The sequence below is a fragment of the Scylla paramamosain genome, chromosome 14 (genome assembly GCF_035594125.1).
Source record: "Scylla paramamosain isolate STU-SP2022 chromosome 14, ASM3559412v1, whole genome shotgun sequence".
Lineage (NCBI taxonomy): Eukaryota > Metazoa > Arthropoda > Malacostraca > Decapoda > Portunidae > Scylla > Scylla paramamosain.
Window position 1 is genome coordinate 16,032,784 of NC_087164.1, and position 26,155 is coordinate 16,058,938.

At 40.4% G+C, this 26,155-nt stretch overlaps 1 long non-coding RNA gene across 1 annotated transcript in view; it reads left to right on the forward strand.

Moving 5' to 3' along the window:
- The first annotated feature begins 609 nt into the window (after positions 1-609).
- LOC135106696 (uncharacterized) overlaps positions 610-26,155 on the forward strand; it is a 95,914-nt gene continuing 70,368 nt past the window's right edge. Inside the window, exons 1-2 of the long non-coding RNA XR_010271416.1 lie at positions 610-808; positions 2,447-2,643. This is a non-coding gene — a long non-coding RNA (uncharacterized LOC135106696). The remainder of the gene's footprint in view (positions 809-2,446; positions 2,644-26,155) is intronic.

Genomic DNA, 26,155 nt, shown 5'->3' on the forward strand with positions numbered 1-26,155 from the left:
CTACCTACGTACTCCTTCCTCCTTGGCAGCGTTCTTTTTCCAAGTAAGTGTCATGCCAATGTCACAGTTTGCCAGACACATTACCAACAATGAAAACAACGAGAGCAAACTATAATATAAAGGTAATTCATCTCTGGCCTAACCTAGATCTACATGATTGACCTCAGATCTCATTATACTTGTAATACTTAAGAGTTAAAATCATAGAAAACGTGTGGCTGCTATCACCAGCCACCTTCCACCTGCGGAGTAACTTACTAGTAATTTTTTTTAAATGTTAAAAGATCTTTTTTCTCGATGAGTAAGCCGAATTTTTCCTCCTTTCAAGTCAATTTAGTTCCCGAGTTATTATTAACATCGTCTTACGAATAGAATGAACAGACACAAGGGACGTTAAGTAAGAAGGAAATTACCGAGTAGGTAACTTTTAATCAAGTTGTAGGTTGCGCAGCTCCGCCTACCCCTGTGCCTCAGAGCCGTCTCGTTCTGGATGAACTAGAAACTGTGGCTTGCGAGTGTTTATACGTAACCACACCGCCTACTGCACTTCTTCTCACTCCCCTGCTTTCATCTCTATCGCAACAAATCACTACATAACTACCGAAGTACAGAGTCAATTCCACCAAACCACACAACCGAAGATTCAACTAGAGCGTTAAGTCGTCAGTCAGAAGCCTCATCCTGTCTCGAACCACACGAGTCGAAACACCACGAGGCTCAGAGTGACCGCGCACGTAACGCTCTCCCTCTTTGCCAAGGAAGCTTGCTTGCCCCCGGCAGTCTGGCAGTGAAGAGCGCTTAATGACTCGTAAGTACATTACACATCCACACTCGTTGGTTTTTAGCATCATATTAACTAATGAAAACAAACTCTCTCTCTCTCTCTCTCTCTCTCTCTCTCTCTCTCTCTCTCTCTCTCTCTCTCTCTCTCTCTCTCTCAGAATCCGTTTAATAACTTCTTATATCCTATCCTCCATCTTTTCCACTCTCACCCCCTTTCCTCAATCGTCAGCATCTATTTTTTTTCTCTCTGAAAATAACATATGTATGACATACACACAAATATCTTGGGACGCGCACGTGTTCATAATTTTCCATAATGATTCCATGGTATAATTACAAGAAGATAAGCGAAAAAGAAAAGTGTGTGTGTGTGTGTGTGTGTGTGTGTGTGTGTGTGTGTGTGTGTGTGTGTTTTGGCTGGATTTGGTACAGTACTGTTTTGCACCTTTCCTTGACAGCCCATTCGAACCAGAGGGGCGGAACACCAGATAACATCAGACATTTTGGAGGAAGAAATCCTTACCTACGAGATAAAGTTGTAGCAGGAAAAGAAAGTAGCACGCCGAGGCACAAACACTCTCTCTCTCTCTCTCTCTCTCTCTCTCTCTCTCTCTCTCTCTCTCTCTCTCTCTCTCTCTCTCTGGGATGTGGGCAAAAAAAAATATTACGATGGAATCACTGCTGAAGGGCCTCCGGGCATCAATAAGCCTTCCAGGTATTGCTAACAGGAAGCAAACCTGGTGTACGTGAGCAGTTTGAAAAATTCACTTCCTTCCTTCTCCCTCTGGTGGTTTGACTCCCACCACGTCGTAGTAGGTTTACAGGAAACGGCCGTGTCAACACTTTTTTTCCCTCCTTGTGCGCCAGTAATCCCCAATGAGTAGAAGGGCCGTGGCATTGTTGCTTGTTTTTCAGTTTACTGGTAAGAAGAGATAGGTTTTATATATCAGACTAGCGGCAGTTCCTTTACGCTTTTCGTCAGTGAAGTGCATAACCTAATTCATCTCACAATAGGTACGAATGATTAAGCTGATGTATGTCAATAGATTAGTTAAATGAAATATAAAAAAAATCAAGCAAATGGAAGATTATTTTTTTCATAACTCATACACGCACACGCACGTACATGTACATAGCAAACACACACACATACACACACACACACACACACACACACACACACACACACACACACACACACACACACACACACACACACACACACACACACACACACATCTCTAATTAAAGAAAAAGAAAATTAAAGAAAAGAACAGAACACAATTTTTTGCATGTCAAAATGCCATTTTTTGTGATGTTCGCTAACCACACTGGTAATCAGTGAGCAGAGCCACTGATGACAGGAGGGTGGAGATCTGATTCAGAGAACTAGATGAGGAGATAAAATGTTTTGCTTGTTTGAATTGGAACAGACAGGCAGGCGACACCAATATGTCTTTCTCCTACATTGGACTCACGGAAGCAGAGCATGATGATAATGGTATATGATTATTTATTAATCTCTTTATTTACTTATCATAGTCACCATTCATCAAAATGTATACTGACATTCATTTGTTTTGCAATCGTGTAGTAATTAATATTCTTACAACTTTAACGAATGTTTCAATGAGAAGAATGATCTTTGTTCTTTTATCTTCAGGTGCGGGGAAACATTGAGTGTCTGGCTCACGTGGACTGTCGTCTGGCCAAGCTTTTATGGCAGAGTACGATGGACTGAACCACGCTGAGTGCTTAATGTGACCCTCCAGCCAGCGCCTCCACTACATCACCGGCGACTGTCCTTCCACTCCTGCAGGGACCACCACGACCGCCATCACTGGCCATCGCTGGAGAAAGGTAAATGAGTGCTATTGTTGAGGTTTCAAATTTCCAATGAAAACAGTAGATCAGGAAATAACTGAATGTTCGTTTTTGGTCGTTGTTTATCATGTGTTACATTTATTTATCTAGCTTGTCAGTCACCGAACCAGGACGCATTTCTGTCTTAAACCGCAAAATTTTGAAATTTTCCAGACATTGCTTATACCCGTGATGTGCAAGACATACCATGGGTGGAATATGAAGTGAGAAATATTGCTTAATCTTCGCATTCTCCCACTTTAGTAAATATTAAAGAAAATCAGCAATGTCAAAAGCAAATTTCCTGCTGTTATTGTTCTTGTTTATTTATTCATCCCGTTTATGGGTTAGGGTTTGACAGATTCATATAATTTTGTTTCAGACGACTCAGTTTATTATGTCTTTGACTTTTTATCTTTGTCTATGGAGTTAGTGCATCCCAACTAGTGCTATTCTTTGTGCTTATTATGTATAGCGGGGTCATTGGTGCGTCATGTCGTGTCCTGCTATCAATTAGTATCTGTGAGAAATTATTGCAATAATGGAAAACGATCCTCATTCCTACTTTGCTTTAACTTTTGTATGGAATCAAATTGTTAACAGTGAGAAAATTCAAAATGGTAGATGTTCATCATTGACCATCCCAATCCCAAGCAAGGAAAAAAAAAAAAAACGAATACGTTATCATGAAATATGGTTTCACTTTTTTGTATGTGTTGTGCTACCGTCCTGAATATGCAGGTTGTTGCAAATGGTTTTATTTATTTTTTGCAGATTAAATTTTCCTCTCTCTCTCTCTCTCTCTCTCTCTCTCTCTCTCTCTCTCTCTCTCTCTCTCTCTCTCTCTCTCTCTCTCTCTCTCTCTCTCTCTCTCTCTCTCTCTCTCTCTCTCTCTCTCTCTCTCTTATTATCTTTTATTGAAAGTGATTACTAGTGGAAGCAAGACATAAAATATTGTGAGATTGAAGCGAAATATTTGTACATTAATTATTTAATAGTTTTAACGACAATGAAAATATTGTGTTGAATACTACGCGATGTGACAAAATCATTGATAAACAACAAGTGAATCAGCTGACATGATCCTGCACGTGCCATGATTTGTTTCATAAGTACGCTAATGATTTATACATGACCTCTGTCGCAGCGGATTATTGTGATTTATCACTGGACTAATGAGCCGGACTTAGCTATAGATAGATGACAGAGTAAAATTGCTGTGTGTGTGTATGTATATATATATATATATATATATATATATATATATATATATATATATATATATATATATATATATATATATATATATATATATATATATATATATATATATATATATATATATATATATATATATATATATATATATATATATACATATATATACAGAGAGAGAGAGAGAGAGAGAGAGAGAGAGAGAGAGAGAGAGAGAGAGAGAGAGAGTCCAGCCATACGGTACGGAAAGTAGGAATTTTTAACGTTGGGATTGACTTGAATAAAAAATAAAGCATCGTAGATAGATAATGCGGATTTGTCATATGTGAAACATGCGGAGAGGTACAATTATACGAAAAATTTATTGCAAGAAGACAGCAAGCTAAAAACTCACGGATCTTTAGAAACGATAGACGTTTCATTGCTGCGCAGGGAAAGACTACGCACTCAGAGAAATATTCCGCTAAACGTATGCAAGACCCAGAACTTGGAGGCTGGGATTATAACTGAAACTCACTAGAAACGTTAATTAAGAAGGTTCTAGTAGGTCTTTATCTTGCAGCGAAGATTATTCATGACACATTCATTTCATTATTGAAAAGTTAGCACAGAATTCACTTCATCAGATACAAAGAAATACAGATCAGTGAGTGCGAGGAAGGGAAGTCAGGTCTCTCTTTTCTCCCATGAATAAAACAAAGTAACTGCAATGGTGCGGTTGATGAGAAAAATTTCCTCACGTTTGAACCGCTTTATTCTGAGAGATTGCCCTCCCTCCATCTTTCCATTTCCTCCACTTTCTCTGTGCCTCTCGTTTCTTACTCCCCGCTTTTTACTCCTTGACACTCCCTTTCCATCTTCTTCATCAAACTTTCTGCGTCCACGTCTCACTCCCTGGAACATTTCTGCCCCTCTCGTCGGTTCTTGCTTGGCTCTCCTTTCTGCACTTCCAGCGATTTAATTTTTTCTCTTCTGCCCAACTCTTTTGGCTTTATCTCACGTCTTGTGTGTGTGTGTGTGTGTGTGTGTGTGTGTGTGTGTGTGTGTGTGTGTGTGTGTGTGTGTGTAATTCACCATGGCTTTATGGATCACGAGCTGGACTTGTGGTGGTTAGATTTACCAGGTCTATTAGAGTTCAGAGGTCATATAGTCCGTTCTCTGGTAACTCTGAGACCTTTCACACACCGCACACAAGGACACACTCATTACTAAAAGCAAAATCAAAAACAAAACAAAACAAAAACGTAACAAAATCGACATCAGCGAAGGGTGAAACACAGTCCTGCTAAGTGACAGGCGGAGACGTTACTCATTGACCTAGTAGAGAGTTTTAGTGGATGTGTGTGTGTGTGTGTGTGTGTGTGTGTGTGTGTGTGGTGTTCTAGTCATCGTCATTGTCGTCGTCATCGTTACTATTTTTTTATTTTTGTGACTTTTTTTCTTCTCCTTATCCCTCTTGTTGTTCTTGTTGTCGTCACTATGCTCTCATTTCTTCATGTCATTATCTGAAAAGAACTTGTCTCGGAAAACCACAGACCCGTAACAAACACAACAATTTACCTGTACTAGCAAAAATGAGAACACAGGTCTTTACATAGAGTATAATTATCTTATCATGTCCAAGGATGCAAGATAAGAACACAATATTCTTATAACTTAGAGGCGCCAGTTCACATAACGCGGGATCTCCTCTTTTACAGCATCGTGTCCAAAGAACCATGATAGGTACTTAACATTAGTCCCTAAATTCTTAATCAGAAAAAGAAACGCCTAGACGAGCCAGGCCTTCGACACAATGCAGCTTAACAATGCACGCAGGAGAAGCAGGAATAAAAGAAAAAATAAATAAAGAACAGAAAATCAGTCTTATTCCTGGAACTGCGCCACCACCCTAATTTTTACTTCTATTGTCCCTCGGAGGTCGAAATGCTTGAATGAAAAACGATGGAAAATGACTGATGCGTGTTGCAAGAGCCCTATTTTTCTGAGTATGATTCAATTATACCATTTGTATAGATTGTTAAAGAAAATAGACAATATTTACTAATACTAATTCCATTCCTTACAAAGAGAGTCAGGACAAGGTCTTCCCTGAACCTCGAGTCTTATTTTTTTTTCTTATTAGATTCACAAAAAAAAAGATATTGAGAAAGGAGGTAAAAGACAAGAGGGAAGGCTAGTTTTAGGGGTGAAGAGTTTGGAGGCAGACAGACAGACAGACAGACGGGCAGATAGGAAGGGAAGGTGTCGGGTTGTTCCTCCTTCGTCTCGTGCAGTGGTCTTGACTGTCTTGAGAATCGATTGGAGGCAGAGTGGAGTGGCAAAATAAGCATACAGAGCACTGATTGAACTAATTTGATTATTGCAGGGAATCGCCTTCTTGCTGCAGTATTCAAACGGGTCTTACCTTCACATTAAACTCTCTCTCTCTCCCTCTCTCTCTCTCTCTCTCTCTCTCTCTCTCTCTCTCTCTCTCTCTCTCTCTCTCTCTCTCTCTCTCTCTCTCTCTCTCTCTCTCAGCTTCCCCTTCTGCCATCTTATCAAAATTACTGACTAGCTCTCTATCTTTAACGTTGAGATTGATAAATATACTTGAACCGAAAATATTTTTACCGACAACTTGGAGTGTTCCAAGGTTAGGTGTCACGAGCATCCGTTTGAACTGCGCAGCACAGAATTTAGCTGACCTCGACTTGCAGACGCGGCAAGCTTGTGACCATCACTACATTTTACCCTCCGACCTTTTCTCCGTGGCATCCTTCTCTTTAATAGCATTCACCTTCACTCTCCTCGCAGTCATAACACAGGCTTCATTCACGTTCACTTGGAGTCTTTCCTCCCCTCTGGCGCATGTCAGTCTCGTTTTCTCCTTCCTCGCCAGGCTTTTCACCATCACTTGCCCTATCCTCGCCCGCCGTCTCCTTACCAAAGATTGCTTAGTATGCCAGAACATATGTGTGAACTTCGACTAACTCATGCTTAAAGCTTGAGCGATACGTTCTGGCAGGGAAGAAGTGAGAATATAAGGGAGAAGGAGGAGGAAGATGATTAACAGAAGAGATGAGAAAATGATGACGAAAGGGAAATTGACTGCAGATTGAGATACTGAGTGGTCGGTGTTTATGTTTCTCATCCTCGTGTTGTTTTATGCATATTATGGTAAACAGTGCAGAATGACGCGGGTCCATAAGTGAGAAACACTCGCTTTTCGCTGAGAGAGAGAGAGAGAGAGAGAGAGAGAGAGAGAGAGAGAGAGAGAGAGAGAGAGAGAGAATGATGGGAAGATAGGTAGGTAGACTATGATCTGAACCTGGAATCAGTAATCTCCATCCCCTGTAACTAGCCACCCAGAACTCCTACCAACTTCCCACTCCCACGCCTACACTGCTGCATAATTTGCCTTCACCCACTGCTATTAACGCCAACACCGCTTTACTGAACTTCCAAACTACATGTCTTCCCCCTCCCCTTGCACGGCACTTACAAACTAGGCCTTATACATACTGAAATTTTAACTAGAACACATACAAATGGAATATTGCAAACTGTTACGCCCATGCTCTTAAAGGTAACCGTATGTGTTCGAGTATTTTTACCAATTTGTGTTATATTTGTGTCATATTGGCAAAGTTAAAGGTGTTCAGGTGTTTTTGTATTCCTTCCCCTTTTACTTATTATTTCACTTTTTCCATTTCTTATTTGAGGTTCTTGCAAAGATTCACCTGTCAACGTTAGAGACAGCTGTTCATTCATATTAGGGTTACTTTTACAAATATTTTTCGGCTATCGTCACTGTCAGTCACTGTGATCTCTCCTGATGAGTTGATATCCAAAGAGCCAGCCAGCACTTAATTACATCCTCGCTAATCACGCTCATATTCTCAAAGCAAGACTCATTTGTTTTCTTCCGTTCATGTATTACAATGGCCATTTCTCGTGTCGCTAATTACCTAATACTGCCATGATGAACGAGGCCACTTAATTATCCGCACGACCTGTAATGTTTATGTACTGGTGCAACAGTTAGCCTTTATTTGCAGGCTTTCCTCTGCTATTTATGCCAACAAGGAAACAGATTGCCTACCTTTTTTTTTCGGTCTAGAAACTCGCATCCTTTGTGCATAAACAAGAAGAGATAGAGATTTTTGTTACGTATTACAGATTACTAGATTTGTGATGTCTTGAACTAAATTAAACGTTCTTTTTTGTTCGATTGTCTGGTAAACGATGGAAAATTTGTTTGTTTCTTTTTCTTTTCTTTTTATCGAACTTGAAACTTTAAAACACCATGGTTCAAGGCGGTTTTGGAATCAATACATCTCTTTCTTTCTTTTAATATTCATTCGTGTTTTTTTTTCATATTTTTATTTTTTTTTTACCTTATTTATGTTTTTATTTATTCATCCTTATTTCTTTCCCTAATGAATCAACCACCAACTAACTAACTGTGTGTGTGTACCGTACAGTAATCCTTGTCCAAATTTCTTCCCATCAAGAGTGGTTTAGCTTTCTATATCGCTGCCTTTCAATTTCCATGATATTTACAGTGTGTGTGTGTGTGTGTGTGTGTGTGTGTGAGAGAGAGAGAGAGAGAGAGAGAGAGAGAGAGAGAGAGAGAGAAGAGAGGAGAGAGAGAGAGAGAGAGAGAGAGAGAGAGAGAGAGAGAAACATTTTTGTATGCCCCCTTTCTTATATATATATATATATATATATATATATATATATATATATATATATATATATATATATATATATATATATATATATATATATATATATATATATATATATATATATATATATATATATATATATATATATATATATATATATATATACATATATATATATATATACACGTACATGAAAGAGGCGGGACCTACGATAAAAAAAAATACAAATACTAGTATAAATATGAACAAACGAGAAAAAAAAATAAGTATGACAAAAATTCCAAAACTTATATGCTGGAAATGATTGGTAGCTGGAGGACAGGAAAAAAAATAGTAAAAAGAAGAAAGAAAACTGGAATAAATATTGTGACAAGAAATTCGGAGGAGGCTAGACGAGGCGTGAGGAGGTGGAAGGGAAAAAACAGGAATGAGAAACACTATAAGTTATTGGAGGGTGAGATGGAAAAGAAGAAAGATGGAGAAGGAGGAAGAGGAGGAGAAGGAGGAGGTCGAGGAGTAGGAGGAGGAAGAGGAGAAGGAGGAGGAGGAGGAGGAGGAAGGAGGAGGAGGAGGAGGAGGAGGAGGAGGAGGAGGAGGAGGAGGAAAGCGGCGAATAATATGAGAAAGATCAGGGGAGAGAGAGAGAGAGAGAGAGAGGAGAGGAGAGAGAGAGAGAGAGAGAGAGAGAGAGAGAGAGAGAGAACAAAGAGATAGATAGATATACATCGTGGAACAGAAAAGAGGAAGTGAGAGAAGAGGGCACAGAAGAAAGGAGGAAGGAAGATCTGGAAGAGAGAACTGACAAACTGGGGAAGAAGAGAGGGAACAAGGAGAGATACCCTGACATTGAAGGAGGAAGGGAGAAGATAACCATCGCGATGAAAGGCTGGTGACAAGAGAATTATTGGAGAGGGAAGTGAGAGAAAGTATGGAATGGATAGCTCCTGGAAGACTTCACTCACTGCTCCGCCGTCGCCGCCACGCTGGCCAACCTTGAGCGGAATGTTCTAATCAGGTTGTTGACGGGATTGAGGTTGTTTTCATATATTACTGAGACCTGGAGAGGGTGAGGAAGGACAGGGCCGCGAATGTTCCTGCAGGGTAAAAAATGAAGGGATGAAGAGGATGATGCCGTTATTTGGTATGCGTAATATTTTGTAGGTGCAAGGAGGACGGAACTCTTTAAACTCATAACTGAGAACTGCCACTATTTTCTGTAACGATTTCACATTTTTGATCCACTGATATCATTGACTATCGTGCTTTCATAAGAAATTACCTCGTTATATTTCATACCTTCAGCTTCTTTCCATACCTAGCACGTGCGACATGCTCTTCACGTTGCACCCTCCCTTCAGATTCTCCACAAGCATACAGGCGTCTGGTTCATCTCTCTCTCTCTCTCTCTCTCCTCTCTCTCTCTCTCCTTCTCTCTCTCTCTCTCTCTCTCTCTCTCTCTCTCTCTCTCTCTCTCTCTTTTAATCCCACTGTGCTTTTCTCTCCATTTATGCCCACATCCTCCATCCTCCCTTCTATCCATGCTTCTTCCCCTCCTCCCTCCTACACCGTTATACCTACGCCTCCCATTCCCATCTCTTCCATGCTTGTCACCTTCCCCGTACTGTGCCACCGTCAAGGGCATTACTGTCGTAGATGTACAAGTAAAGAGAAGCTTCGTGGATTTTCTCCGTGGAAAAGATAAGGCCAGAATTTTTTTTTTTTTTTTTTTTGTAGGGATCAGGGGAGAGAGAGAACGCCACGGTTTTAAAAGACGTTGTTAACTTTTTTTTCTTCTTTCTTTCTTTTTCTTCAAGTTTTGTGGTCTAGTGTACGATAATGTAGTGTAGTCTGAAGGGGGTGTTTATTTATTATGTGTGTGTTTGGGTGGATACGCTAAGTGTGTGACACCTGCGTCTGTATATGTTTGTGTGTTTTCGTTTTCTTTTCTTTATTTTGAGTCATTCTTTCTTTTCTGATTTTTTTTTTTCTATGTGTGTGCGTGTTAGAGTTTGTGTCGGGCAAATCTGTAGTTGTGTTTCAGTTCATTATTGCTCCGAGTTTTTGCACGCACTCACGCACGTGCATGGACACAAACACACACACACACACACACACACACACACACACACACGCATGTGACATTTTTTTTTTTTGTGTTGTTTCAGTTGTCCGAAAAAAATGCATGACCGTGTTTTCTTTTCGTTTTTTTTTTTTTCATTTATAATTGGTACTTTTGTGATGGCTGTAATGGAATCCAGAATCCAGAGTTTATTTATGCACCTTTTTTTTTTCATATAACTTGTAAAATGTCACTTTACGATTCGTTTTTATTGTACATTTTTAGGAAGATAATTAATTCAGCGCAGTAAAAAAATCATGAGGGATAAAATGAATTGTGTCAACGAAACAAGGGATTTTCACTGGATTCAGACACGAGTTTTGTTATTTTTATGCTTATTGTAAAGTTCGGTGATACCTTTACTCAGATATTGTAAAGTTTTTTTTTTTTCAAATTTTTTTTTTTCTCATTTACCTCATTTAATCTCTTCTTGCTCTACATCATCACCATTATATGACTTAGGAAGCCACACTTTCTACTCTCCTCTCCACAGTTCATTCTTAAAGAAGCTCTATGAATGTTATTATTATTATTATTATTTTTTTTTTTTTTTTTTTTTTTTTGCCGCATTTAACATCACGATTCACACCTTTAAAGGCGGAGGCGAGATGTGACAGGCCAGGTGGTGAATGCAACGTGAGTTCTTTCATTCCATTTCGACTCCGCAGTGAATCTTTTCCCTACCTTTAATGATTTCCCTTAAACTCTGCTTTTTTTTCATTTAATTTTGTTCTGACATCCTTCTTGTCCCAACCAGTCTAACCATTAAGGAAGATGATTCACCGAGACCCTATGCCACGCACCCAGCCGCGTCCCTGTGAGAGGCGTCGCATGATATTATTGAACGAATATAATGAAAACACTCCACTGTGTGCCAACCTCGCGTGTCACTCCTCAATCTCAGTCACGGTCTTGGCTTGGAGAGGATAATGGAGACAGCCTTGATGCTTCCGCAGGGAAGACGTGTCTGGCTGACGTAAAGAGGAGAGAGAAAGTGTTACAGGGATGACAGGAGGCGGCAGGGGCTTGCAGGAGGGAAATGAGAGAGAGAGAGAGAAGGGGGAGGCAGTTGAAAAGAACACCGACGCGAAGGATAGTCACTATATCCTGCTTCTATATAGTGAACGAAATTGGAGGCACGTGTCAGCGCTGTAGCCTGTCAAGAGAGAGAGAGAGAGAGAGAGAGAGAGAGAGAGAGAGAGAGAGAGAGAGAGAGAGAGAGAGAGAATGTGTGTTTGTGTGTGTGTCGGGTCTTTTCTTTCTTTCGCCCTTCAAGTTTGCAATAGTTCTCATCTTCTGGCTTCCTTTCCCAGAATTTGCTTTGATGTATTCACACTCCTGTGGCACGTGGTTTGTAGTGGCTCATCAAGACTAATCAGCAGCACGTGCTTAAGGTCCAGACATGCAACACCTCGAAAAAAAATAATATGAAAGAATATAACGTAGATTTGATATATTTGTAAATTTATGGAGCTTAATAATTATGCGTCGCTTCATAAATACGACAAATTGAAGTTAAGTAATAGTCTAGTTTGTTTTACCCGTTTTGGCGTTCGTGTTTCGTTTAAATAAATCATAACTAAGGTAAGGGAGAGTAAAATCAAAAGAAGACTGACAGAGAGAGAGAGAGAGAGAGAGAGAAGGAGGAGAGAGAGAGAGAGAGAGAGATTAGTCTGTCGCGAGCATTGCTTCTCTGACAGCCATTTTTTTTTTCTTTTTTATTGAAGTGAAAAAGCCAATTCCGTGTCCGGGTGAAAAGAAAACCGTTAAGAGAAAGGTAGCTGAGCACACGAACGGCAGAAATTAACGATTCAAACGGAGAGACAGGAAAAGAAAACACAAGTCAGGCGAGTGAAGGAAACCAGAACCAAGCCGCCCTAACAATTTCAATCCGAGCGCTGAAAACACTTCGCCACTGCTCCCAGAGAAAAATACGTAACGAGTGAAGGAGAAGCCGAAATGAGTGTGGATCTTGTCTCTCTCTCTCTCTCTCTCTCTCTCTCTCTCTCTCTCTCTCTCCTCTCTCTCTCTTCTCTCTCTCTCTCTCTCTCATCTCCACTTCTTTTCGTACACCTTGACCTCTTTCAACCTCTGTGGATCACAAAGGTCAAGGCAGGCGTATTAATAGTTACTCATCCTTTGAGTGTGTGGCAGTCATGCGAGGAGCACAGTTTCCACAAAGTTCTTGTGTCACGCAAGTTTCCATACTCATGATATTAACACGTGCAGTCTCGGGTGGTATACTCAGATGATTAGTATTTTGTTTGTTTGTTTCTTCTCCCTCCCTCACCTTCGTATATATTTTATCTAAAACATCTTAGAACAGAGATTGCACCATATACGTGAAATTATTATCCTTCTCTTGGACTCGCTCTGTTCCATTCTCTCTCTGGTGAGTTGTTGAGGATAGATTAATTTAGGTTACGAATGTAATTTGTCCTGAAACTCGTTAAGGTCTTGGCCATAGAAAGGGACCACGCTATTGGTCACGGAAGCAAGAATGTGCAAACGTTCCTGATGTGCATATGCTCTAAGTTACATTGAATATTTAATTATGTGATTATATTGATTACGTTAAGCAAGTGAGAGAGAGAGAGAGAGAGAGAGAGAGAGAGAGAGAGAGAGAGAGAGAGAAGAGAGAGAGAGAGAGAGGAGAGAGAGAGAGAGTAATTTACATCACAAAACACACTTTTTTCCCTACAGATACCTATAGTGAACGCGGTGATGGTGGAATGAAAGGTGAAATAATGGTGATGGTGTACACAAAGGCACTCGGGCAAGGTACGGAAACCTGCAAACCAATGAGTTATGAGTCACACCTCCCCGGTACCTCTTGTCTATTTGTGTGGTGTTGATGATGCGTGGTGGTAACCCGTGACAGACCAGCAATGTTGCATATTTGTTATATCTTTTGGTGTGAAAATAAGGCAGACAAACGTAAGAAGCATATCTTTCGAAGCTGTTTAAAATACTAAGAGGGGTTAGATACACAACATTACCAGCCGAAACAAAAATTCTGTGGTTATCAAGGATCTATCGAGCCTTCTATTCAAACCTTTCTGTTTAGAGCGAAAAGATAATCCCTGTTTCGCAAACAATAACGCGTACAGACGGCATTTTCATGTCTGTAGTTGGTGTCTCCGTGGCCACGATCCGACTTTGATTCAGATCTTACTGGAAGTCTTATAATGGTAACTTCCGAACCGTAATAGTAAAAGGTCAAAATTTCCGTGAATGATGCACCAGACATAAGTGTGTGGAGGCCCTTCAAATATGTGTGGAGAAAGTCTTTAGGTTGTAGTTTTTGGCAAAATGGTCCACAACGGTATCTAGAATCACAAAACAATTTCCTGTAAGATTACTTTTATATACCAGAAAAAGCAACTGTTCATCTTTCAGTACTTCCTTTTTCTACTATACCCCATCGTCTATTTTCTTTCAGATGACGCGCGCATCCTAGGTACGGTAGTCGTTTCCTCTTAAAACTACTCCACTTACCCTTGCAGGTGTACTGGTAACAATTATTATAAAATATGATAATGACAAGCATTATAAATATTTAAGGGGTTCCAGTAATGGCATAGATGGAAGGTTCCAGTAGGGTTATGTGTTCCAATAATGTCAGGTTCCAATAATGTCAGAGGCCGCCACCTCTGGCCCTGCGGCGCCATATTCTGTCACTAAGTTTGAGGTCGTCGTGGTGTAAACGGTTGCTAGTGTCTTCTGGAATTTGTGCTTCTTGTGTACGTTATTTTGGTCCTGTTTACACGAGAAATAAGGCACAACCTCTGCACCATCAGTCCTCGGCTTCCTGTGCTTCCCGCGGTGAGTAGATTACGTGCCATTTTTTTACCTTATACCTGCGATGTGTTTGTTCCATGACGGTTATGGCGTGCACACTCGGCGCGGCGTCGTCGGGATGTAACAAGTCCTTGGGCATTTTTCGGTCACTACAGCCCCGCCGTCACTGCCAACCTAGAGAATGGAAGACCGCTGTGCCTAGAGGCGACACAAGGGAGGCGGCTGGGCTTCAGTAATGCCCGTGAGTATTGTTTTTGGTGTTTTGTGTTATTTTTATCTTATATAATCAGGTACTTTCTGTTTGTAATAGAGTCCGTGGTCAAAAAGTACATTTTTCTCCTTTTATATTGTATTAGGAATGAGGGTAACTTGAAAAGCCACCGGAAATATCTTGTTTTTCACTCTTTGGTCATGCCGAACGTGCAAACCTAACTAACTGCAATACTTCCGTTTTGGCCAGGCAACAGTGATGGGCCTTTAAACGTAAATCTAAACATACGAACCCCTTGTCCAGAAGCTTCGTCTCCCACCCCCTTGGACACCTATTAAAATGTCTCCTGTCAGGTGCCTTCATTGATTGGGTAGGAGAAGGAATAGAGGAAAAACGAGGCATTTCCTTCGGTTTATGATATGATCTGCATGAGTAACACATCATAATGTATGGGAAAAATGCCTTAAGTAGTTTTTTTTTTTTGGGGGGGGGGTTGGATACATTACTGAGGGAATGTAGCAATATATATTTTTCCCTAAGTTTCTTTTGTCGTGTTCGTATGATGACCTGAGATGAAATATTTATTGGTTATTGCTCCTACCATTGTGTGTGTGTGTGTGTGTGTGTGTGTGTGTGTGTGTGTCAAATTTCTGACATTCTTGAGAAACGAGTTAGCCAGTGTCTGTAGAAATATTGCATAGCGGTCCACAGTAAGGATTTGAAACATTATCGTAAAAAAAAAAAAAATTGCGGAAAATATAAAGTAAACATCTCAAGTCTCCCTCTATATTAAAATTTTCTTCCCCTACCTACCTACCCATCCTCTCTCTCTCTCTCTCTCACTCTCTCTCTCCACTCTCTCTCTCTCTCTCTCTCTCTCTCATCGCTTTAATGACCATTTAGTGCGTAGTTCACTCCATAACCATACTCTCGATCTCCCAGGAGTAGGTAATTAGGCCACCATATAGTAACCTGATCACCTGGTCATAAAGGTTGGGATTTGAGCTAATTTGCCTCCTTCCTCGTCCTCAACATGGGTAATTATGAAAGTCCAATTCAGTGCTGTGCTCCGAAGTAAAATTTAAGCTTTATTTCTTTCCTTATACTTTCCTTTTATTAGGAGACCGGTTAGATTATAAGGAAGAGGATGCATTAAGTATTCAGTTGCGTACCTAATGTATACGTAAGTGCTTATTGTGAATCTTATCGTGAATGTTCGCAGTAACGATTGCCAAAAACACCAGTCAGTTTAATTCGTGAGGTGACATGATGCTCTGCTGAAAGAATTAACAGGTACAGGAAGGTGAAAAGGGTGAAAACAAACTGATCCAGCTTGGTGTGGATGTTACCTTACTTTATCTTATTCTTCATTGTCTTGTGGCTGTTCTGTTTTTCTCTCCTCAGAAAGAATGCCTTGGTTTCTAACGAATACTTCCAATCTAAAGTAGTTAACAAGTTGTTGGGTTTTAATTTTTCGATATCTGCCAGGAGATTATTATGATGTAATGGCTAGGAGCTGGTGAGATAACTGTTGATTTGTGGGATGTCAGGTAAGAGTAGCAAAAGTGTGGCGGTGTTCATCTCCTTCAGTTTTCTAGCCTTCCTGTATTCTTCATTGCTCGCCATCTCTCTCTCTCTCTCTCTCTCTCTCTCTCTCTCTCTCTCTCTCTCTCTCTCTCTCTCTCTCTCTCTCTCTCTTCGTCTGGCCCTTAGTTCACGTTTTCTCTTCCTGTTTTCTCTCCACGCACGAAATATGAGTAGTCAGTTGCAGTTTTTGTATCTTTTATGCCAATTAAGAGAAACGTTATTACATACATTATAAAATAGGACCTTGAAAGCTCAGCACTATATAAATAATGTATTAGTTTCTAACGTTTCAAAATCAATCTCTCTCTCTCTCTCTCTCTCTCTCTCTCTCTCTCTCTCTCTCTCTCTCTCTCTCTCTCTCTCTCTCTCTCTCTCTCTCTCTCTCCTGTGTTGTAGTCTCACTGTATAATTGAGTGGAGGGTGAAGGCGTGGTTGACGGACGCGATGATTTTGTGATGGATGGCTGTCACGGTCACTGCGAGGGTAGACGACTGCCCCTGATTGTGTTGGTGGTGGTCTTGTTTTTGTTTCTTTCCCAGTAGATAGCGGTCGTGGTGGTCGTGATTTCCGTACCACCTCATCAACTCTTTCTTATCAGGTTACCGTTATCATTGGTTGTTAACCTTAAATAGGAGTGGAGTGAACGTAGTATTTAGTCATGCTTCGTCTCGCTGTCGTCTGTACCGGAGCATTACTGACCGCTTTGTTGACCGATACTTGATTGAACTTAACACTCTTACTGGTGTAGTGAACTGAAAATGAGTTTCGTTTCCTCTCCTTCATTGTGCGTGCAGAATCGAGAGCACGTGAAAGTGAATCTCGTTTCCTACTTGGAACATCAATACGATCATTAAATTCAGTTTCATGTACTTGGGGACATAACTGTAACCCTGTTCTCTTGGAGTATACAGCAAGGGGAACGAGAAAGCTTTCTCTGTGCTGCCTTGGTAACAGATTATCACGGAATCTGGTGAAAAAAAAATGGTTCACTCTTTTTTTAACTCTTGTCAGTAAATTTAGCCTTCGAATTTGTAGGGTGGTTATTATCCTTCAGGGAACGAGGCACGGTAGGGATGAACTGAATGCCATTTCATAAACCTGCAGCTTTGTATGATATATGTATGTTTTTATATTCTTTTTAAGTTGTTGTGTTTGTTAGTGTTATGTGTGCAGCTTTGTTGGGTAAGACAGTGTGTTGCAAACAATCAGGATACGTAAAGAGCAGAGATAAAAAGTCATGCTTGAAAATTATTAGGGTATGTGAAGGAATCTCATAGTACTCCAAAAACGGTGCCCAATAGGAAAAGCCTATCACTTATTTCTTAAAGAACTCAGCAATAAATGTCAGATAATCCGATGATCGAGGATTGAAGATATTTTTTTACAGCTTTGTTTTCAAGTCTCTCTCTCTCTCTCTCTCTCTCTCTCTCTCTCTCTCTCTCTCTCTCTCTCTCTCTCTCTCTCTCTCTCTCTCTCTCTCTCTCTCTCTCTTAGGCGGAGGTTCCCGTAATCCTGCAGGAGTGTGTCTTGTCTCCCTGTTTAATAGACACACTGTTTCGCTTATAACTTTTAAGACTTCCACTCCACATTCAGTATTAAAAAGGTATTATCCCTTGTCCCTGACCACGGGGGGCTGATCACTCCCTGGCGAGAGTAATAATCATGAAAAGTCTCGAGACGTTGAAATCTTTACTCCCTTAAATCAAAGACTTCCTCCTCCTCCAGCTGTTTCCTTCTCTACCCAGCTAGGCGCTCCTCCCTCATTTCCTTTCCTCGCTCTTTGCTTCTGAATGATAGAAGTTTCTGCATGAGTCTCGGAAAGAGGCCGTCGTCGGTAATGTGGCGGGATTAGGGCACTGACCCCGTCTTCTCAAATCGCCTCATTCATCTCATTTCTTACAAGCCTATCACTTCCTCTCCCATCATGCTCGTTTGCTTACTAGATCAACATGCTTATCCTGGCAAAATTATTACACAGCTGGAAGTGTTAGCGTGTAAATATACTAAATTATGCCACATGAAAGTACGAATGCTAACCAACTTTCCTTAAGGGAACATTAAGGGACACACAACAAGAACAAGGACCACGTTGTTATGATAATGCTTGTGACAAGCTACAGCATCAACGCAAATAAGATACTTAATATAGTAGATATGAAATCAGTTTAAAATAGTTTATGGTATTCTTCGGCTTTTCTTTGCTTTATTTATGGTAATATTCATTACATAATAGCAAAATTTATTACATAAACACATGTACTGGAACAAACCAACGGGTAAATACGGCGCCAGAAACACCAAGATTAATAGCACCACGCCATACAGCAACCATTCTTTTACTTTTGTCTTCCTTTTTCCACGCTTGGCTAGCTTCCTTTCTTCTCACAATGTTGCTGCAGCGTGAGTAGAAAGAGTTGCTGTTCTTGGGGAAAGATATAAAGAAAACATACAGAATCTAATGAGGGATACACAAAGGAAGGTGTGCAGACGGTGCGGGAAATAAAGGTGCAGGGAAGAAAAAGAGGGGAAAAAAGAAAGCGAAAAATGAATGGTAGGGAAGTGAAAGGCGGCAATTCCTACGCCAAAATAAAAAAAAATGGATAGACACACACACACACAGAGAGAGAGAGAGAGAGAGAGAGAGAGAGAGAGAGAGAGAGAGAGAGAGAGAGAGAGAGAGAGGTTAAGTGAAACGAGACGTAGCAGTAATTCAGGGTAAAAACAAATAGACCAAACCATTATACATTCCTGCTCCAGCAATGTGCTCTGTTCCTCACACGTGGCGGCGTTGCATGCGAGCACAGATAAAAAAATAGTCTGTACAGTGGACGAAAAAATTATACATTCCATACTAGGTTGTCTTTGTCCGGATTGTTACTAAAACGGTGATTAAAGAAAGAGGAATGTACTGTTTACGTAACTCTTGTAACACGAGAGATAGATAGAGAGAGAGAGGGTTATACAAGAAGTAAATTAAAAATGTAATATTTTCCGGACTTACTGAGAAATCTTTAAAAAACACTGGGATTGGGATATTTACCAGGAGGCGGTTGTTTTGTTATCCCGTTTTTCTTCTGCACTCACACAATGTATATATCAACACGGTGTCAAATTCAACCTTCAGTCTCTCTCTCTCTCTCTCTCTCTCTCTCTCTCTCTCTCTCTCTCTCTCTCTCTCTCTCTCTCTCTCTCTCTCTCTCTCTCTCTCTCTCCCCTCCCACGCTCTTTTCTTCACCGTTACCATGAGAGTATAAGTCAGAAGTAGGAGTGGGTTGAGGAGAATCTTTTGCTGCACTGCTCTTTTATCAGGTTAGTCTTTTAGTGAACACATTCTCCAGCTAGGGAAGAGCCAGTTCTGCGTAGGTCTGTTGCTATTTGTTATCACATGCAATCCTTTTTAATCTTCTTAAATCCGTATTGTTTTGCGTGCCCCGCCCCCGTCTCTCTCTCTCTCTCTCTCTCTCTCTCTCTCTCTCTCTCTCTCTCTCTCTCTCTCTCTCTCTCTCTCTCTCTCTCTCTCTCTTCCCTTCGCTGCACTTTGTTTTTTTTTTCCCTCGTCACTTTTTTTTTACAGTCTTTCTTTTTTGTTTCTGCAGACTTCTCCGCTATTTATTTTAGTTCAGTCATTCTTCCTTCTCGCTCTCGTCCCCTTCTTTCTCCTCGTCGTCCTCTTCATCTTTTCCCGCCTCTTTTTCCTCTTTCTTCTCGTCCTTCTTATCGTCGTCCTCTTTGTTCTTTTCTTTCTATTTCTCGTCGTCGTCGCCCTCCTCCTCCTCCTCCTCCTCCTCCTCCTCCTCCTCCTCCTCCTCCTCCTCCTCCTCCTCCTCTTCATCCTCCTCCTCCTACTCTGTCCTCATCATCCTCCTGCAATCTTGTTCATTGATAATTCCTTCGACTCTCTTCTTTTTCATCTTCTTACGATGTCTTCTTGCAATTACAGTATGTCTTGATCTTTTTTTTTTTCTTTCATAACTGTGACTATGTCTTGGCCTGCTTTCATTTCCTTTTTTATGATGATGGTGATACCGTGTCGTATTTGATGTTACTTCATTGATGGCTAGATTATTGGCTTAACTTTTCCCTCTCTCTCTCTCTCTCTCTCTCTCTCTCTCTCTCTCTCTCTCTCTCTCTCTCTCTCTCTCTCTCTCTCTCTCTCTCTCTCTCTCTCTCTCTCTCTCTCTCTCTCTCTCTCTCTCTCTCACATGTCCTGTCCTCTGTCCTTCATGTGTGTGTGTGTGTGTGTGTGTGTGTGTGTGTGTGTGTAGTTATGTAGTACGATTCTGTGAGAGAGAAATCTATATTAAAAACAAGACATAGTACGGGGGATATATATATATATATATATATATATATATATATATATATATATATATATATATATATATATATATATATATATATATATATATATATATATATATATATATATATATATATATATTACAAGATTGCTGATTCCCCCTCTTGGAAAAAAAAAAAGAAAAGGAAAACTCACAAAATGTATAGAGTAGAAAAGAAATGAGGCAGGGGTGGGAATGGTAGGTTCACACGTGCCCGTTCTATATTTGTACCTAAACTCCGTACTATTTTCGAGAATTACTGTGACGCCAAGATAAAATAATATTCGCTTTTTCATCTGACGCCAGTTTATTCTTTTCATGAAGGGGTTTAAAGCCATCAGAAAAGCGTTCTCAGTAGGTATTACTTTATAACTTTTTGCTCTCTCTCTCTCTCTCTCTCTCTCTCTCTCTCTCTCTCTCTCTCTCTCTCTCTCTCTCTCTCTCTCTCTCTCTCTCTCTCAATCTCTCTCTCTCTCTCTCTCTCTCTGGATATGCGTATGCGTGGGTGTGTTGTCTTGATCTCTTGCTCGCTCAAGTTAATTATCATGAGTAAGTTAAGTTTAGACCTAAAATCGAAAGGAGTCTGGTGGGGAATTAATGTAAAAGGTCTGATTTTTTTTTTTTTTTTTTTTTTGTCCTCAGAGAAAGGAATAAAGGGGAAAAAAGTTGTAATTTTTTTCGAGTACAAGGAAGAAAATGAGGAGGGGGAAGGGAACGGCTGTGTCACATTTAGCCTTTCTATTTTTGTACCTTTGTTCGTACTATTTCGTACCATTTTTTAGAATTAGTGTCACGCGAAGATGAAAGAACATTGTTATTCATCCGACTTTAATTTTTATTATTTTTTACATTTTTCACGAAAGGTTTAAGCTTTTTTTTTTCTTCCAGAAATCACTCACTTTAAGAGTTTTATGTGTATGTACACACACACACACACACACACACACACACACACACACTCTCTCTCTCTCTCTCTCTCTCTCTCTCTCTCTCTCTCTCTCTCTCTCTCTCTCTCTCTCCTCTCTCTCTCTCATCTCTCTCTCTCTCTCTCTCCTCTCTCTCTCTCTCTCTCTCTCTCTCGTAGTGAACATACATCTTTAAGCTTTGTCTGCTTTACTGCTCAGTGTCCCTTACGTCACATTTTTAATTTAACCTAAAAATAAATCGAAACCAAAAAAGTTTTGCTGACGTGCGAGTAATAGTGTGGTCATGGGAGGAGAACTTCGCTGTGTAATATTTCCAGCCGCCACGATTCGAGGGCAACAGGGATAGAACAAAAAATCACGTAGATACACAAACGCAAATGAATGTAATGAGCTAAAATTATGTTCTAAAAGTAATCCCGTAGCTGTCATCACTGCGGGAAAAAAAGTGGGTATAGTACACCTCTCTGGGCTATTCCTGGTAATTAAAGTGATCTGCGCTGGGGGATGATGTTTTCCGACACGTGAAATTATGATTATGTTGCCGGAATAGGGAGAGGAGAAGGAAGGGTGGTTTAGCATGTTAATCTCACCACATCGGTTGCGTAATGTCATTTTTCTCACGGTTGAATAGACTACAGTTTACTGACGACGTACTCATCTAAGTATATATATATATATATCCTATTTATGTAAATGTTCTCGCTGTGAAGTTATTATTCAGATATGTCTATAATGTATTAGGTAATGTAGCACTTCCCAACTGCGAAATATATCAGATTATCAGTAATTTGTGCATCTTTTTTTTTTTTACTTATTTATATTTTCCTGTCTTTGGGGGTCAATAGTATTAATGTGTTTTATTTTATACACTCAGCAACTTTACATGTTTATTCACTTTCTATTTTTATTTATCAAGTTATTATTTTTTTTATTTTATTATTTTATTTTGTTTTTTTATTTTTTTTGCCTAATATGCACTTATGTGTTTTCATTCTTCCTGTCAAGTGGAAATGACACAACAATAATCAGGAAGTATTTTGCACCTTCTGTCTATTAAGGGTCGGTGATGCATTTCATGGGATTTGAGCGTGTAAATGAGGTACTCACTAAAAGGAGAGAGAGAGAGAGAGAGAGAGAGAGAGAGAGAGAGAGAGAGAGAGAGAGAGAGAGAGAGAGAGAGAGAGAGAGAGAGAGAGAGAGAGAGAGATGGAAGTGGAGGCGATGTCGAGTCAGGTCACGTATGATAATATGACATAATGCAGGGCAAGATTTATGGACACAGGAGTACGTGGGTCCCTGTATAAGGAAACAGTAGCTGACGTATCTCAGGTCCCGCGGCAGCCGTGGTCAAGTGAGGTCAGTTTTCAGGGGAAGGTAGTCTGGTCTGGAGTCGCGGGGCCAGTTTATCCGTGTTTATGGTCACTCCGGGCAGTGTGTGTGGCGCCATAAACTAAGCGCACCATTATGTTGTGACGCAGAGCCGTGCAGACTCCAGCTGCAGCTTCACCCGTCCACTTTATGGCGGTTTTGTTGATAACGTCTGAAAAATTCCTTTTTGTGGAGGATACGGTAGGCAAGCGGAGGGGTGGACAGCCCCGGGCTGCTGACTTGCGGCGATGCAAATTTGAAGGTTTTCTTCTTTATTGAAAGGAGAAGAATGTGTTTAGAAAATAGGCAGTTTGCATGTGATTTGCGTCGCCTTTATGAAAGATGGAGGAGTTAGCGATAAAGGAACAATCAATAGTTCTTGTCTATACGTATGAGTGTTGTCTTCCAGAAAAGACACACGGAATATTTAATGGAAATGCAAAGGGAAGTTACTCATCTATGTATAAAGCAAGGAAAATTCCCACAGACTCTCGTAAATACACAAACTCTGGTATTTCTGAGATGGTTGTTTTCTTTTTCTAATGTCTTAAAAACTGGCGGTCACTCACGAGGCCTTTGACCAACTTGGCAGGCTTTGAGATGAGATGGAAATTATTTACTCAGTATCAGCAGCATTAGTGATGTTGTCATTTTAGTAAAGTGCACTTCAGAACATCACTCTGTTCATAATAACCGACATTCTACTCGTATTTAGAGCCACTGGATAACATGGAGGCAACTGTTAGTGAATGGGGGATTGTCATGTCTAGAATTCCTGATCTGGTAACCCGAGAGGCAGTGATTTTATCAGTGTCTAGAAAACTCTGTTGTTTTCCATTGCAATAGACGAAAAAAGAAGCATTTTACTTTTACTGATTACTTAACGCGGCTCTATTTGTACATATCTCAACATTGTAGAGTCTCCCTTTCCATGTCCAGGTATTGTGCTTGGCACGCTTCTACTGCAGTTTTGTGCTTGACTCGGAATATTTAAATAGTTAGTTGACTTCGTCTCTTTTAGGCTCAGCGGCTGTGTTGCGATGGACGTTCTTTCCAGTGAGAATAACAAGCTTGTTTTCTCATTGTGAAATAACGGAACATAAATACACTAATGTTTTTGCGTGTAGCTTTGTTTCAGGAATTATTCTTTCAGTGTGTGCACCATCAACCTGCTGTATTCCGTGAATAAGAAATGGAAATAAAGTGTAACTAACTGGAAGCGATGCACGTCATCCTTTGGTCACGTGACTTATGCGCTTTGAATGAAATGTATGTGTCACACACACACACACACACACACACACAAACACACACACACACACACACACACACACACACACACACACACACTCACACACTTAAAGTATTAAGTATCATTAATGTTGCATGTCTGCCAGTTAATTTTCTTTAAATAATGTTAGGTTTTTAGAGAAAGAGTATTGTGTCTTTATGCAAAGGAGACTTGAAAGCTTCATGAGTCTTTGCCTTTTACAACAGAACCTCAATAGAAGTATTCATTACGTTTTGTCTGTGGATGTTTATTTGTTTCCTTATCCGTGTAAAGTGATGTAATTAATTCATCACTTACAAAGGAAGGAGTATATTAAAACAGTTTTTTAAAGCACAGCACTTAGTGTATTGTTTCCTGCAGAGGCAGACTGTAATTTACTGGTGTGTAGAAGCTGATAGGAGACCTGTTCACTGAAAAGGTTATACTTCCTGCTGTTCTCCTGTGTATGGATTTCTGCCTTTTTGTCTGTTCTTGCACCTCTCTTGCTTATAGTATCTGACTGTCCTCCATCTCTCTCTCTCTCTCTCTCTCTCTCTCTCTCTCTCTCTCTCTCTCTCTCTCTCTCTCTCTCTCTCTCTCTCTCTCTCTCTCTCTCTCTCTCTCTCTCTCTCCCTGGTGTTATTATTTCGTTCTTGGTAAATGGCCAGCGGCGACATTTTTATTTGTATTTATTTTTTTTATTACCATCACTTGTTTGCGCTCTGAGAAGGACCACAGTCGCGCGGCCTTGCATACGTTGCGTCACAACATATCTTGTACACAGCGCTACTCATCGATCCAACAAGCGCTCCTATGAGTTGTTTGGAACACTGCCGTTCCCATGAGTCACCAGCGGGCTTCTCATCTTCAATCGTCATCTTTGTCTGCTCTTGCAGGAATATTAAAATCGTATATTCTCGGAATGGAGTGTCAAGGCACGTAAGCCTCACAAAATCGGAAGTCGAAGTAAGTTTCGCTTTACGTGAGTAAGTCACGGGCCATTACTCCTCGCGCCTCGCTTCACAACCGTGCACTTCGATCCCATGAATTGAGGTGCCCAGTAAAGTTACTTTTGCTGCGGACTGTTTCTCGTGTCTCGCTGCTGCATGAGTTCGTGTGCTATAGATCTGAGGCCACAGAAGTGTGTAGTGGCGGAATTCTTACCGTTGTCATTATTATGATCTGCAACCCCAGTTAACACATTGGTGGCAAAAAGCCTTACGGACTGGAGATGAGTTATCCCCTATATAAAAGTGCGGCAAGATCGAAAACTTCATCAGTATCAGAAAGAGCGAATGACATTCTTTCTAAAAAAGATCAACATCAATGTATACGCGCAGTCCGTGCAGCGTTTGCGTGTCTCTGCGTGGCTCACTAAACAGCTTTGTATAGCACGCGTCCCACACTCCCCTCGGGCTCTCTCTTCACCTCCACAGTCTCGAGAGTGACGGCAAGCTCTGCAATGATTGCGTGAACTGGTGGCATCAGCCTTCTTACACACGAGGTGTGACTGGGAGATTAACAAGTCACAGAACCAAGTTCTGCATTATTCAGAGCTGGAATGAATGGACAGCCCTTCAGTCTGCAGGTGAAGGGTGACAGTAGAGCAACACTTCTTTGGTACTTGAGAGCGTCTCTTGCGAACTCGTGCTCTTTGCCTCCATGTGACGGAAAAAAGGGCGTCTTCTGAAGGTGAGACAGAAACTTATTTCGGACTCCTGTGCACCACCGTGCTTTTGTGGACAGTGTGTCTTAATGATGTTGCCTTGCATGACTCTTTAGGTGTTATTTGGCCTTACTCTGGTGTTTTCCCCTGAGAGAGAGAGAGAGAGAGAGAGAGAGAGAGAGAGAGAGAGAGAGAGAGAGAATTTCTCTTTTCATGATTGAAATAATAATAATAATAATAATAATAATAATAATAATAATAATAATAATAATAATAACAATAATAATAATAATAATAATAATAATAATAATAATATCGTGTGATTTGATCTGT